The 13,189-nt window shown below is 35.5% G+C and overlaps 1 protein-coding gene across 1 annotated transcript in view; it reads right to left on the bottom strand.

Moving 5' to 3' along the window:
* LOC112405533 (SCAN domain-containing protein 3-like) overlaps positions 1-8,051 on the bottom strand; it is a 14,206-nt gene extending 6,155 nt beyond the window's left edge. The window contains exon 1 of the mRNA XM_024753967.1: positions 8,040-8,051. The gene's annotated coding sequence lies outside the window, so the exon portion shown is untranslated. The remainder of the gene's footprint in view (positions 1-8,039) is intronic.
* Positions 8,052-13,189: the final 5,138 nt, after the last annotated feature.

Below are 13,189 nucleotides of genomic sequence, written 5' to 3'. Positions count from 1 at the left end.
GAAAGAAGAACAAAAATACCCCAAAGTTAGCAGAAGGAAATAAATCATAAAGATCAGGTCAGAAATAAATGAAAAAGAAATGACAGAAACGAGAGCAAAGATCAGTAAAACTAAAAGCTTGTTATTTGGGAAGATAAACAAAACTGATAGACCATTATCCAGACTTATCAAGAAAAAAAGGGAGAAGACTCAAATCAATAGAATTAGAAATGAAAAAGGAGAAGTAACAACTGACACTGCAGAAATACAAAGAGTCATGAGAGATTACTACAACAACTGTATGCCAATAAATTGGTACTCCCATTTACCATTGCAACAAAAGGAATAAAGTACCTAGGAATAACCTACCTAAGGGGACAATGATGTATGCAGAAAATTATGAGACACTGATGAAAGAAATCAAATATGATATAAATAGATGGAGAGATATACCATGTTCTTGGATTGGAAGAATCAACATTGTGAAAATGACTCTATTACCCAAAGCAATGTACAGATTCAATGCAATCCCTATCAAACTACCACTGGCATTTTTCACAGAACTAGAACAAAAAATTTCACAATTTGTATGGAAACTCAAAACACCTCGAATAGCCAAAGCAATCTTGAGAAAGAAAAATGGAGCTGGACTAATCAGGTCTCTGACGTCAGACTATACTGCAAAGCTACAGTAATGTAGACAGTATGGTACTGGCACAAAAACAGAAATATAGATCAATGGAACAGGATAGAAAGCCCAGAGATAAACCCACACACATATGGTCACCTTATCTTTGATAAAGGAGGAAAGAATATACAGTGGAGAAAAGACAGCCTCTTTAATAAGTGGTGCTGGGAAAACTGGACAGCTACATGTAAAAGAATGAAATTAGAACTCTCCCTAACACCATACACAAAAATAAACTCAAGATGGATTAAAGACCTAAATGTAAGCCCAGACACCATCAACCTCTTAGAGGAAAACATAGGCAGAATACTCTATGCCATAAATCACATCAAGATCCTTGTTGACCCACCTCCTAGAGTAATGGACATAAAAACAAAAATAAGCAAATGTGACCTAATGAAACTTCAAAGCTTTTGCACAGCAAAGGAAACCATAAACAAGACCAAAAGACAACCCTCAGAATGGGAGAAAGTATTTGCAAATGAAGCAGCTGACAAAGGATTAATCTCCAAAATTCACAAGCAGCTCATACAGCTCAGTATCAAAAAAACAACCCAGTCCAAAAATGGGCAGAAGATCTAAATAGACATTTCTCCAAAGAAGATATACAGTTTGCCAACAAACACATGAAAGATTTCTCAACATCATTAATCATTAGAGAAATGCAAATCAAAACTACAATGAGGTATCATCTCACACCAGTCACAATGGCCATCATCAAAAAATCTAGAAAAAATAAATCCTGGAGAGAGTGTGGAGAAAAGGGAACCCTCTTGCACTGTTGCTGGGAATGTAAATTGATACAGCCACTATGGAGAACAGTATGGAGATTCCTTAAAAAACTTAAAATAAAACTACCATATGACGTAGCAATTCCACTACTGTGCATATACCCTTAGAAAACCATAATTCAAAAAGAGTCATGTACCAAAATGTCCATTGCAGCTCCATTTATAATAGCCAGGACATGGAAGCCACCTAAGAGTCCATCAACAGATGAATGGATAAAGAAGATGTGGTACATATATACAATGGAATATTACTCAGCCATTAAAAGGAACAAAACTGAGTTATTTGTAGTGAGGTGGATGGACATAGAGACTATCATTCAGAGTGAAGTAAGTCAGAAAGAGAAAAACAAATACCATATGCTACCACATACATATGGAATCTAAAAAAAAAATGGTCATGAAGAAACTAGGGGCAAAACAGGAATAAAGATGCAGACCTAGTAGAGAATGGACTTGAGGATATGGGGAGGGGGAAGGGTAAGCTGGGACAAAGTGAGCGAATGGCATGGACATACATACACTACCAAATGTAAAATAGATAGCTAATGGGAAGCGGCTGCATAGCACAAGGAGATCAGCTTGGTGCTTTGTGACCACCTAGAGGGGGTGGGATAGGGAGGGTGGGAGGGAGGGAGATGCAAGAGGGAAGAGATATGGGGACATATGTATATGTATAAGTGATTTACTTTGTTATAAAGCAGAAACTAACACACCATTGTAAAGCAATTATACTCCAATAAAGATGTTTTTAAAAAAAAAGCTATACCTATATTGACTCCCATCAATACAATTATGAGAGTGTCCATTTTCCCTCACTAAAGGCACATGTTATCAATCTGTTGAAATGTTGCCAGTCAAGTGTGTGAATAAGATATCTTGTTATTGTTTAATTTTCATTTATTTAATAATTATTGAAATGGGTCATTTTTTCATAAGTTTTTGGACATTTCTACCCCTTCTTTCATTAAAGGAACTCTGAGTTCTTTGTCAATTTTCTATTTGGCTGATTGTCTTTTTAATATTTATTAGTAGAATGTTAGAAGACAATCTGGATATTAATCTTTTATCTTTACATACATTGCATATATTTTTCTCCCAACCTCTCACTTATCTTTTACATTTACTTTTATCTTTTCAAATAAATTTTTTATTATGTTGATTTTCTTTATGGTTTCTAGGTTTACAACATGCTGAGATAGCCCTTCCTCATCCCACAATTATAAACCTATATTTCATTCCTTTTCTTCTAGCATTCTTCTAGTTTGAGGTATTTTTTAGTGTCTATACCTTTAATTATCTGGAATGTATTTTTGTGAAAGGTGTGGTATCTAACTAGATTACCAAATATCTTAACATCATTTGGAATAATTATTTTGCCCATTATTTCTGAAATCCCACAATTATTATTATACTAACTTTCCATATGTTTTCGTGGTTAATATAAACAAAGTGTGTGTGTGTGTGTGTGTGTGTGTAGTTGTTACATATATACACATTTTAATATAATGTCTATGGGCTATAGGATATAAGAAATGAACTTACAATTCACAATAAATGAAATTATGCTTAAGAAACTATGATGTACTTATAAAAATGATGCTATTCAAAAGCACACACACAATGCTTTTTAATTAGTTCTTTTAAAATATTGCAAAATATGTAGCTTAAATTAATGTGTAAATAGTACTGCAAAGAGTATTCCTTTTTTAAACATTATCTCACAGTCTAGTTGGGGAAAAAAAGCTTTAAAAAAGAGCAGACAATTTTCTTTAAGCTGAGAGTAAATTATTGCTACCACATTTTACAGTTCATGTCATGACATAGCTTCAATTAGGAAACCATTTATTCTGTCCAGTGAGACAGAATAAATGGTTCACAGTGGCAGTCCATTTTGCCATTGCCAGGTCTCTAGTCCAAAAGAAATAGAATTTTTTCACTGAGGGGTAATTCCCAAGGGACCAAATCTCTGGAATCTTCCCTTAAAGTCTACATTTTAAAAAAATCTTTGTTTTGACCCAGGATAAACAATTTAGTATAGAAAAGTATAGAAAAGAAACTTTAAAAAAATTATTTAACAACCTAGACAGACATGGCATGAAGGGTATCAATGAGGGGTTGCTAAAGGCATAAGGTACTAATATACCCTACCACTTCTTCAGCTCCACTGAATGTTCACTGTTGCTGAAGCCACAGATATTCTAAAAGAGCTGGGGGTTGTGGGGAAGCATGGGGACAGGGTGGCAAAAAGACACCACAAGAGCATGTCTCCAACCCAAGAGGCAGGTCTTCCCAACTCCGCCATCCCTGCACCATTGTTTTGCAGTGTAAACATCTTCTCAAGGAGAATGAATGGAAATGTATACAAACCACTGAATTATTAATGTTCTTCACACTGTGAAGCTAAGTGATGAAATGTTCCCTAAATTAGGTTGACATGAAAATGTGGATTTTGCCATCAGCTAGGCTGTCTTTGTAGCTACGAAGAACGTTCAGGCAAAGGTCATGCATAGTGAAATACAGTTTAAGAAAAGGTCTTCTGCTACCTTGTTCTTAAAGAATGTAACATCATTTTAAATCAGTGAATCCTCCCTACCTCTGCCCCAATAAAAAGACATAGATTAAGTGCTCCCAACGGAGTATGGCATCTGTCTGCACACCTGAATGTCTGTTCCTTCAAATTGATAGAGATAATTAAGCCAGGAATAATTTGCATCTTGAATATATAATTATTCTTTATCTTAGCCAAGGATAAAAAACTAAGATCATGTCATTATTATTAAAACTGCTTTCTTGTCCTTTACAGGCTGTATTGGCTACCCTGTTCTGTGCCCTTGTCTATGTGCCATTGTCTTAATCCTTCCACACTAGGGCCAGGACTATGCTTTACTTATTTTTATATCCCTTATAGCATATTGACTTGCACATAGTAGGTGTTCAGTAGACTTAGTGGGTGAAATACATGAAGCATCAAATATTCTCTAGAATAGTATGATCTAGGTGGGCACCTGGTCCAATCTGATTTACATAAAAAGTTAGTACTCATTTGAAAATATAATAGTCACTCTAAGGTTTAAAGATATAGTTATCAGATATTTAAAAACCACTATAAAGAAAGACATACAGTTTGCAGATATAAATGGTGAATTAATTAGGTCTCAGATGCTTTCAGATTAATAACAGCTCTTGTGTTACAAACGAAAAGAAGGAAATGCACATCTAAGTCCTTAAACATATACTTGCCTGTTCGTCTACACATTAAGAATTTAATAAACTGTTACTACACTAGATGTGTTCTTATGTATATTTCCTTATACACCCCTCAGAATTAAGAAGGAAGTAACATTTCAAACACCTCAAAGAAAGGTAACAAACTCCAGGTCAATTAATCTGATATGGATACTCAGGTGGCCCTCCTTAGAGCCACAGCCATATCAGCTTTGTGGTTCTGACCCAGTCTTATGCCCTTCTCAGCCTTCTAGCAAGAATTCCCAGGAAAGGGGTTGACAAGGCTTAGGAAGAATATAGGGTCACAGACAAGAGGCTGAAGTTAGAAGCGTAACAGCCATTCCGAAGGTGATACTGGAGTACAGAAAAGGAAGTCACGGTAAGAAGTTTTTCTTAAGACTGTGTTGAACACAGTGGAGGGAGAGGAGGACAGAGGCTGAGGGGGTGGTTCACAGTAATATGCTACTCAATTTATATTCACTCCACATCCCATCATCAGGTATGTATGATTCCAGTGATATATTGTTGCCTTGGACAGGATGAGTTCAAAATCTGGGCAGGAGAGGAGCCTGGCGTAGGGAAGGTCCTCTATATCCGTAGCTGAATGGGACTGGGATAGGCAGAAACGGACCAAAGCATTAGCTTCATTAATGGACCGTGTTCTCTCTCCACTACCCCACTCATACCCAGTGACCATCTCCTCAGGATAATTTGTGTTGTGTGAACAAGTTCAAACACAATTATGCTGCTTTTAAAATATTTATTTTGAATAATTATTGTCAACAACACCACAATCATCTTTTGAAAATGGTAGAAGTTGATGAGGATTAACAAGGAGAATAGGTGGAAATAGGAAAATGTTTAAAAATAACTGTAAAACTGGTTTTATGTTTTTTAATTACTAGCATAATACAATGTGCATCAACTTTATAAACAAGTGTATGAAATGGATGTCAGTATAACACTTCCTTTGGGGCCTATTCTAGGAAATTAATTTTCTGTAAGCTAATTTATTAGCTTACAGTGAAACTCCCAATAACAATTCCACATCAGAAGGCCAGGACAACATAATAAAGTCATAGTTAAATTAAGACGGTCTTTGGGCTCTCATTCATTACAGAGAATTCTAAGGCTTTGGGTTCATAGGCAAGACATGGCTGAGAAGCAGATGCAGGACAACACATTATTCTCCTTATCAGACACCGGCTAGCTAGTCAGCCCCAAAGTAGTCTAAATAGTAAATGAACTTGAAGCTTAAAAAAAAAAAAAGTACATCCAAAGCATTTTATGAAAGCATATTAGAAAAGCTTTCAGTGAAATCTTATCCGTACTTAACCAATCTTATCTGCCACCACTCTCCACCATGAGCCCACAAAACAAATTTATTCATGACTCCCGAACATGCCTTGTGTTCTCCTACCTATACACCTTTTGCAGCGATTCCCCCAATCAAACAAAGCCCTCTATCATACCCCCATTTACCCAAGATTTCTTCATCCAATAAGACCAATTCAAATCCCACACCTCTCATGAGGTCTTTTTCATTTATCCCACATTGAATTGATTTCCCACTACTCTGAACTCTCAGGTCATTCACTGGAACCTTCATATATATTTCCCTGCATTATTAATTTTATTTTCCTGTTCCTATAATTAACTGGATTGCTAGCTCTTTGAGAAGGCAGTGATTGTATCTTATCACCTGTGGATCCCTATTCTACATTAAAATGCTCAATAAAGATTTACAGAACTGAACTTGAAGTCAGAGGCTTTGTCTTACAGTTTACCTCTCTGTACCTCTCCAGCCCTAACAGCCCCAGCATATGCCTTGTTATAAACCTAAACAACTCAAAATGGTACTTGGTACTGGCTCTGATTGGTTAAAAAACAAATACATTTAAAATTTTCTCTCTTTCTCTTCCTCTCTCTCTCTTTCTTTCTTTTCTTTTTTTTTTTTGCCAGTATATTTTATCTTTTCTAAAGCAACATCATATTGCTAGAATTTGAAATTTCTCTGCTAAATGGAATTAGACCAAAACTATAAAACTACAGAGGAAAAAGTAAAAATCACATTGTAGTGATATTATTTCCTTATTTCCCAAATCATACATAATCATTAAAGAAAAATTAGAAAATAGAGAAACACAAAAAGAAAAATACATATTTTTCAAACCATTTATAATTTTCTGGTGCCTAATCTTTCCTTGGTAAAATTACTTTATGCTGCCTATCTGCCTAGGTCATTCTAAATGAAATTACCCTATCCACACCCTCTACCTTATGAAACTTACCATACCAGCGCATCACCCCAGCTTCAGGTAGATATCTCCCCAAAGGAACAGATTGTCCAGCAATAAATATAGACCAACAAAATAAGCTAAGCAACAGGCTCTATCTTGAGAATTTAAATTGTGTACATGAGATACTAAATGTCTTCTACAGTTTTTAAATTGCTATCCCCAGATGACAATTAATCATTAAAAATATACCCACTGAAATGGTGGTTATGAAATGGACACGAAATAAATCCACTGAAACGGTGATTTCTATACACTCACAAATTAAACAAAAGCTTGCTAAGCTATACCCAGACTCATATTATGCAATTATGGTATACAATTGCAGCATTTTTATTACTTGTGGAAAGAGAACAATTTATTTTCTCCTTGGTAAGGTGACAGTAGTACAACAAACCAAGTGATGTGAATAACGCTGATTTTTTCATTTGTTTTAGATTTATCAAATGAAGTGGTCAAAATATTTTTCTCTCTTGAAAAACTCGCTGAAGCTGTACTTAACCCAAAGTCTTTATTAGTTGGCAATGGTCTTTTCCTCTTTCTTGAAAGAGAAGATATTTCACTGAGATAAAATGATCACCTATGAAAACTTTGATATTTTTTGTTAGTCTGAGCTTAAACCACCTGAAAAAAAGTTCGTCAGTGCATTTATATAGCTCCATGCACCATTTTTAATGATATTGACAGTGACTTTTCCTGAAACTGAGTTATAGTTACTGTTTGATGAACATACTATTTGATTACTTTCATTTGAAATGTTCTTGCATATCTTAGTAATGTGTGACCCACAGTTTCATTCTGGATTATCACTATGGCCAAAAATATATAACCAATTCAAACAGAATGTAGATATTCTTTCCTCTCTTGGAGCCCTTAGGGCAGTCTTGTCAAGCAAGGTTCCCTACTTAAAAATGCCACAAAATGTTTGATAATTAATGACTATATACTGATCATGAGAAGAGAGGGGTGCATGATAATCACATTCCCTTCTCAAAATATAAATAAAGAACCCAAGACTAACCTCAGCATCCCCATCCATAAAACAAAATGAATACCTACTTCATAGTTTTCTTCTTGTTGTTGTTTTTTGGGTTTTTTTGCGGTACGCGGGCCTCTCACTGCTGTGGCCTCTCCCGTTGCGGAGCACAGGCTCCGGACGCGCAGGCTCAGCGGCCATGGCTCACGGGCCCAGCCGCTCCGCGGCATGTGGGATCTTCCTGGACCGGGGCACGAACCCATGTCCCCTGCATCGGCAGGCGGACTCTCAACCACTGCACCACCAGGGAAGCCACATAGTTTTTTTAAATTACTAAATGAAAAAAAAAAGTGAAATAATTCAGTTAGCCTGGTATGTGGCACGTAAGTGTTCAGTTACTGTTTTTTGCATGAGTCTGATTTAGCCATCCACAAGAGCACTGCTTTTGGTCCAGCTTAAAGCCTATGAAATTTCCCAAGAATTCGTGACAGACTTTACAGAAGTAATTCTCATTATATAATCCTCAGAAAAAAGATGGTTTAAAAATATCAAATTCCAAGAAAAAGTCAAATAGGTTTTCTACTCACACTCACTCCATAGTAATGAAAACAACCGAAAGAGAACCCCCAAAGTTATTTAATTTGTGTTATTTCTAACATATTCTAAGTTCGGATACAGTAGATCAGATTTATTTATGTTAACCAGATGGTGTTGAAAAATAAACAGGTTATATGAATATCATTTTAGCTTTAAATAAAACGAGAAAAAGGATTTTTAAATAAGCTAGTAGAACAAACACAGAAGAGACTAGGTTTTGAAGAATGTCCAATGGAACTTGATTAATTAGACAGGGAGGAGTCCCGACAGTGGGGTGCTTGAGCCGGCTAAGACTGGCTTGCAAAAGCCAATTGTTCAATTTTGGGGAATTTTGCAGGCCAGTTGTTAATGATGGTTATTATTAAAAATAAATTACATAAACTTACAATTAAACATATTATATTAAATTGAAAGTTGGTAAATACTCAAAACTGATCACTTCCTAATTATTTTACTAAATTTTAGTGTTATCCAGTCTCTTGCGATTATTTACGTCTATTATACGCGTATGGTAGAAATACTATACAAATGCGTGCTACTGTACATCTCTTCCTAACTCCATGTTCAGTGGTCCTATTGGTAGTTTAAAATCAGCCATGGTAGGAATGTTTGCACCATGGAAATCAGCAAATGCTACAAATTAGGGCTTTTTTTCTTTTCAGAGAACCAGTTGTTAAACATCTGTCAGCACACCAGTGAGTATTGGTCTCAGTTTTGCTTTCAGAAAGACACAAATTCTGGTCAACTCCTGGCTTTGGGAAAGAGCTAGGTCCTATATATAACCTTGTTGGGAGACAATTCTCCATGAGTCTCCCATGATTCTACACCTCTTGTGAAACAAGGTACTGTCATTCATTCTGAACTATCGCTTCAAGGATTTAGTACAGCAAACAGCCTTGAAGGTTATAGGCATGTTTGTTGCCCATTATAAAAAAAAATTCAGGTTCCCTAAGCTTAGGGTTCCTCTCCTGTAACTCAAGTCACTTCCGTGAAGGCATTCATCTGAGCCTATCTGTGTTGCCTACATGGAACTTGGAGGCAAAGGAAACAAAGACAAGTATGTGCTGATGCTCAGACTATTTGCTGTGCTGTATTTTTGTTACTCTCAGGCCCAGGATTTCCGTGTTTTCTACCAGACTCCATCAAACTGTGGCAGGCTTGCTTGTTAGCTGGCAGAAAGGGTAAAAGTTTGGGCCTTTCGTAGTTCTTGATAACTCTTTCTGAAAGAGTAATCTAATAGTTTAGTATAGCCTACGATTAAGCTAAAAAGAGCTAGAAAGTTTTTTTTTTCTTAATATTGCAGCACGTTACTTTTCTTAGATGCAATTCCAAGGATTTTAGTTGCTAAATACTTCCCTAGACCCTTATCTACTTGCCAGAACTTCATGTTGTCTCAATTCCAGACTAGGTCCCTTCCATTTCTTTTCCACAACACAAGTAAAAACAGTATATTTTCAAGAGAATGACAGAGAAATGATAAGAGGAAAAATAATAGCTTAGAAGGAAAGAGAGATTTTTCTTTTTCAACAGTGAAAATTAAGATGCCAGTATAAATTTTAAAAATCTTAAGACTTTGAAAAATCAGGAAAATTTTTTTTAAAAAACCTGTTTTAAGGAAATGGCAGTTGATATCAAAATAATAGAGTCACCTAGGGAAAATAGTATCTGAAAGTTCTAAGAAGGTATGACTATGACACACTTATTGTTATTTTGATATAATACTATACCCATTTTAGAAATATTCTTGTCCTCAAACAATGCAAAATCTTATTTTGTATGGGATCGTGGTGTCTGGAGCGAGTACCCTCTTAGCCAACCCAAATATATCTAATACACCATTTTCCTCTTTAGTTACTCTCACTGGCTCTGGGCACTAAAGGCCACTGTGAAAGTCTCCAGAATGAAGATTTGTGCAAGTCGAGTTCTGTGTCACTAAATCAATGCCTGCCCCAGGTGACACATGCTTGGAGCACCGCCAGCACTGTTTATGACAATTAGATTGCATCTGTTCACAAAGAAATGGATAATAGCATTTACAGGCTATCACCCTTAATAGTATGTTCTAATACAAAATCTCTTTAGTTTACCTTTTTCAAGTCACTGGCTATGTCTTATTTCTCAAAAACAAATGACAAAGGCATAGCAGTAGAAAAATAATCCATTATACAGCAACAGAACTTAAAGTAGACAATATCTTTCTAAATCACGTCCCCTGCACTCTTTATCATTTACCTACCTGAGAGAGTTTTAGAATTAATTAGCACTTAGAAATCACAGCAAAGTTTTCATCGTTTAAAAATAGTCAAGAATAGCAGGAAAATAATTATTGTGCCAAACAAGAGGCCTTTTTTATAAAGATATGTTGATTAGTAGTTGATTTTATCATCTTTTTTCTTTCTTTTATCTCATTAAACTGGACTCAAAATTAAAATAAAAGTATTTTAAATTAACCTAATCAAGATATGTTGCCCATATTTCACCATATAACACCCACCTAGAGAACAGAATTAAGGTGCACTGATACCAACAACCTATATTTCTTCTGACTTTGTCCCCTAACCACAATTTTGGGATGTCCAGACTCACTCAAAATCCCTCCAGTTTTACCTGGGAGTCCCCAGGAGCAGATCCATTCGGCCTCTACTACCTGCATGGAGACTCGGCATCTGCAGGACCCAGCCCTCATGATGCTAAATGTGGCACGCTCTCTAGAAAATTATATGTGCCAAAGCCATGCTGTGTTCCCTCCATAGAAAGGAAAATGCACCTCTTACTTTTTGACTTTGTGTCTAGAGACCAAATTAGAGATGCTTAGTGTCCTCATGTCTTAGAGTGAGGTTGTGGACACTTGTATATTCAACTCCTATTTTCTGTAAGACCTCTATGGAGCTGGACCAGGGACACTGGCTGAGAGTCTGACAAGGTGCTACACATAAAATCAAGGCTCCCTTTGATGCCTGAGGCATTTGTTATGCCAAGTCTTCCCTGCCTGACTTTTCCTTCTTAAGCATGAGTTCTTTCCCAGGAAGCTTCATGTATTCATGTAAATAGATCTCTTGCAGGCCCACTCAACCAGACAGCCAGACATGCTTGAATCCTAGGAGGAAAATACCACTTACACTCTAGTGGTGCTCCCAGTGTGCTCAGAAAGAACTGTAAAAGTTGGCAGCCATCCTCAATTATTGTTATATACCCAGCGTGAGATAAAAGGCTAACAATGGTCTGCTGAATTGAGAATGTAGAAGGTAAAGTGAGTTTTTCACAATCATTTAGGAAAATCCCTTTGCCTCTATTATTTAGAACATCAGCACAAGGAATATTTATCTATTTATAAATATGCTCTTAAAAGATGGACTCACAAGATGATTGTTATATATAATGCAAAAAAACCCCTAAAGCTAACATAATACTTAGTGATGAAAGACCAAACACCTTCTCCCTAAGATCATGATCAAGGCAAGGGTGTCTGCATTCAGGACTTTATTCAACACTAAACTAGGGATTCTAGCCAGTGCAAAAGGGCAAGAAAAAGAAGTGAACTCCTCAATACTGGAAAAGAAAATCTGTCTTTATTGAGAGAAGACATACATAATTATTTATGTAGAAAATCCCATGGAATCTACAAAAAAATGCTTCCAAAACTAATAGGTGAGTTTCACAAGGTTGTGAGATACAAGATTGACATAGAAAAATTTATCTTATTTCTATATACCAGCAACAATCAGAAATTAAAATTGAAATGAGAATACCATTTACAATTGCGTAAAAAAGTGAAATACTTAGGGATAATTCTGACAAAAGATATGCATGATATGTTGAAAACTATCGAACATAGCTCAGAGAAATTAAGAAAGACCTAAATAAATTGAGAGGTAGACCATGTTCATAGGTTGAAAACGTCAATGTTGTTAAGATGTCTGTTTTCCTGAGTGATCTATAGATTCAAATCAGTTCCAATCAAAAATAGGAGGTTCTGTATAGAAATTGACAAGATTCTAAAATTTATATGGAAATGCAAAGGACTTTAGAATAGTCAAAACAACTTTGAAAAAGAAAAGCAAACTTGGAGGACTAACACTACCTGATTTTAATACTTACGATAAATCTACAATTAAGACAGTGATATTAGTACAAGGTAGATAAATAGATTAATAGGGCAGAATAGAGATTCCAAAAGTAGATCCATACATATATGGACAGCTGATTTTTTAACAGATGTGCACAGGCAATTCAATAAGAAAGGACAGTCTTTTAATAAATGGTTCTGAAATAAATGGATGTTAATATATAAAAAAATTGAACTTCAATCCATATCTCAAACCATATATACAAATTAATTTAAAATGCACCAAAGGTCTAAATGTAAAATCTAAAACTATAGAACTTCTAGGCAAAGACATAGGAGAAACTATTTGTGACCTTTGGTTAGGCAAAGATTTCTTAGCTATGTCACTAAAAACACAATCAATGACAACAACAAAAAAAGATAAATTGGCTTTGTCAAATTTTAAAACTTCTGCTCTTAAAAAGACATGGTTAAGTGGAAAAAAAACCTACTAGGAAAAAATATTAAAATCCAAACTTTCAAAATTCAACAGTAATAAAAATTAATATAATTATTTTAAAATGGTCAGAA

This window comes from Neophocaena asiaeorientalis, unplaced genomic scaffold (genome assembly GCF_003031525.2).
Source record: "Neophocaena asiaeorientalis asiaeorientalis breed wild unplaced genomic scaffold, Neophocaena_asiaeorientalis_V1.1 scaffold212, whole genome shotgun sequence".
Lineage (NCBI taxonomy): Eukaryota > Metazoa > Chordata > Mammalia > Artiodactyla > Phocoenidae > Neophocaena > Neophocaena asiaeorientalis.
Note: the sequence above shows the minus strand (reverse complement) of the source record. Positions and strands in the feature narration are given on the sequence as shown.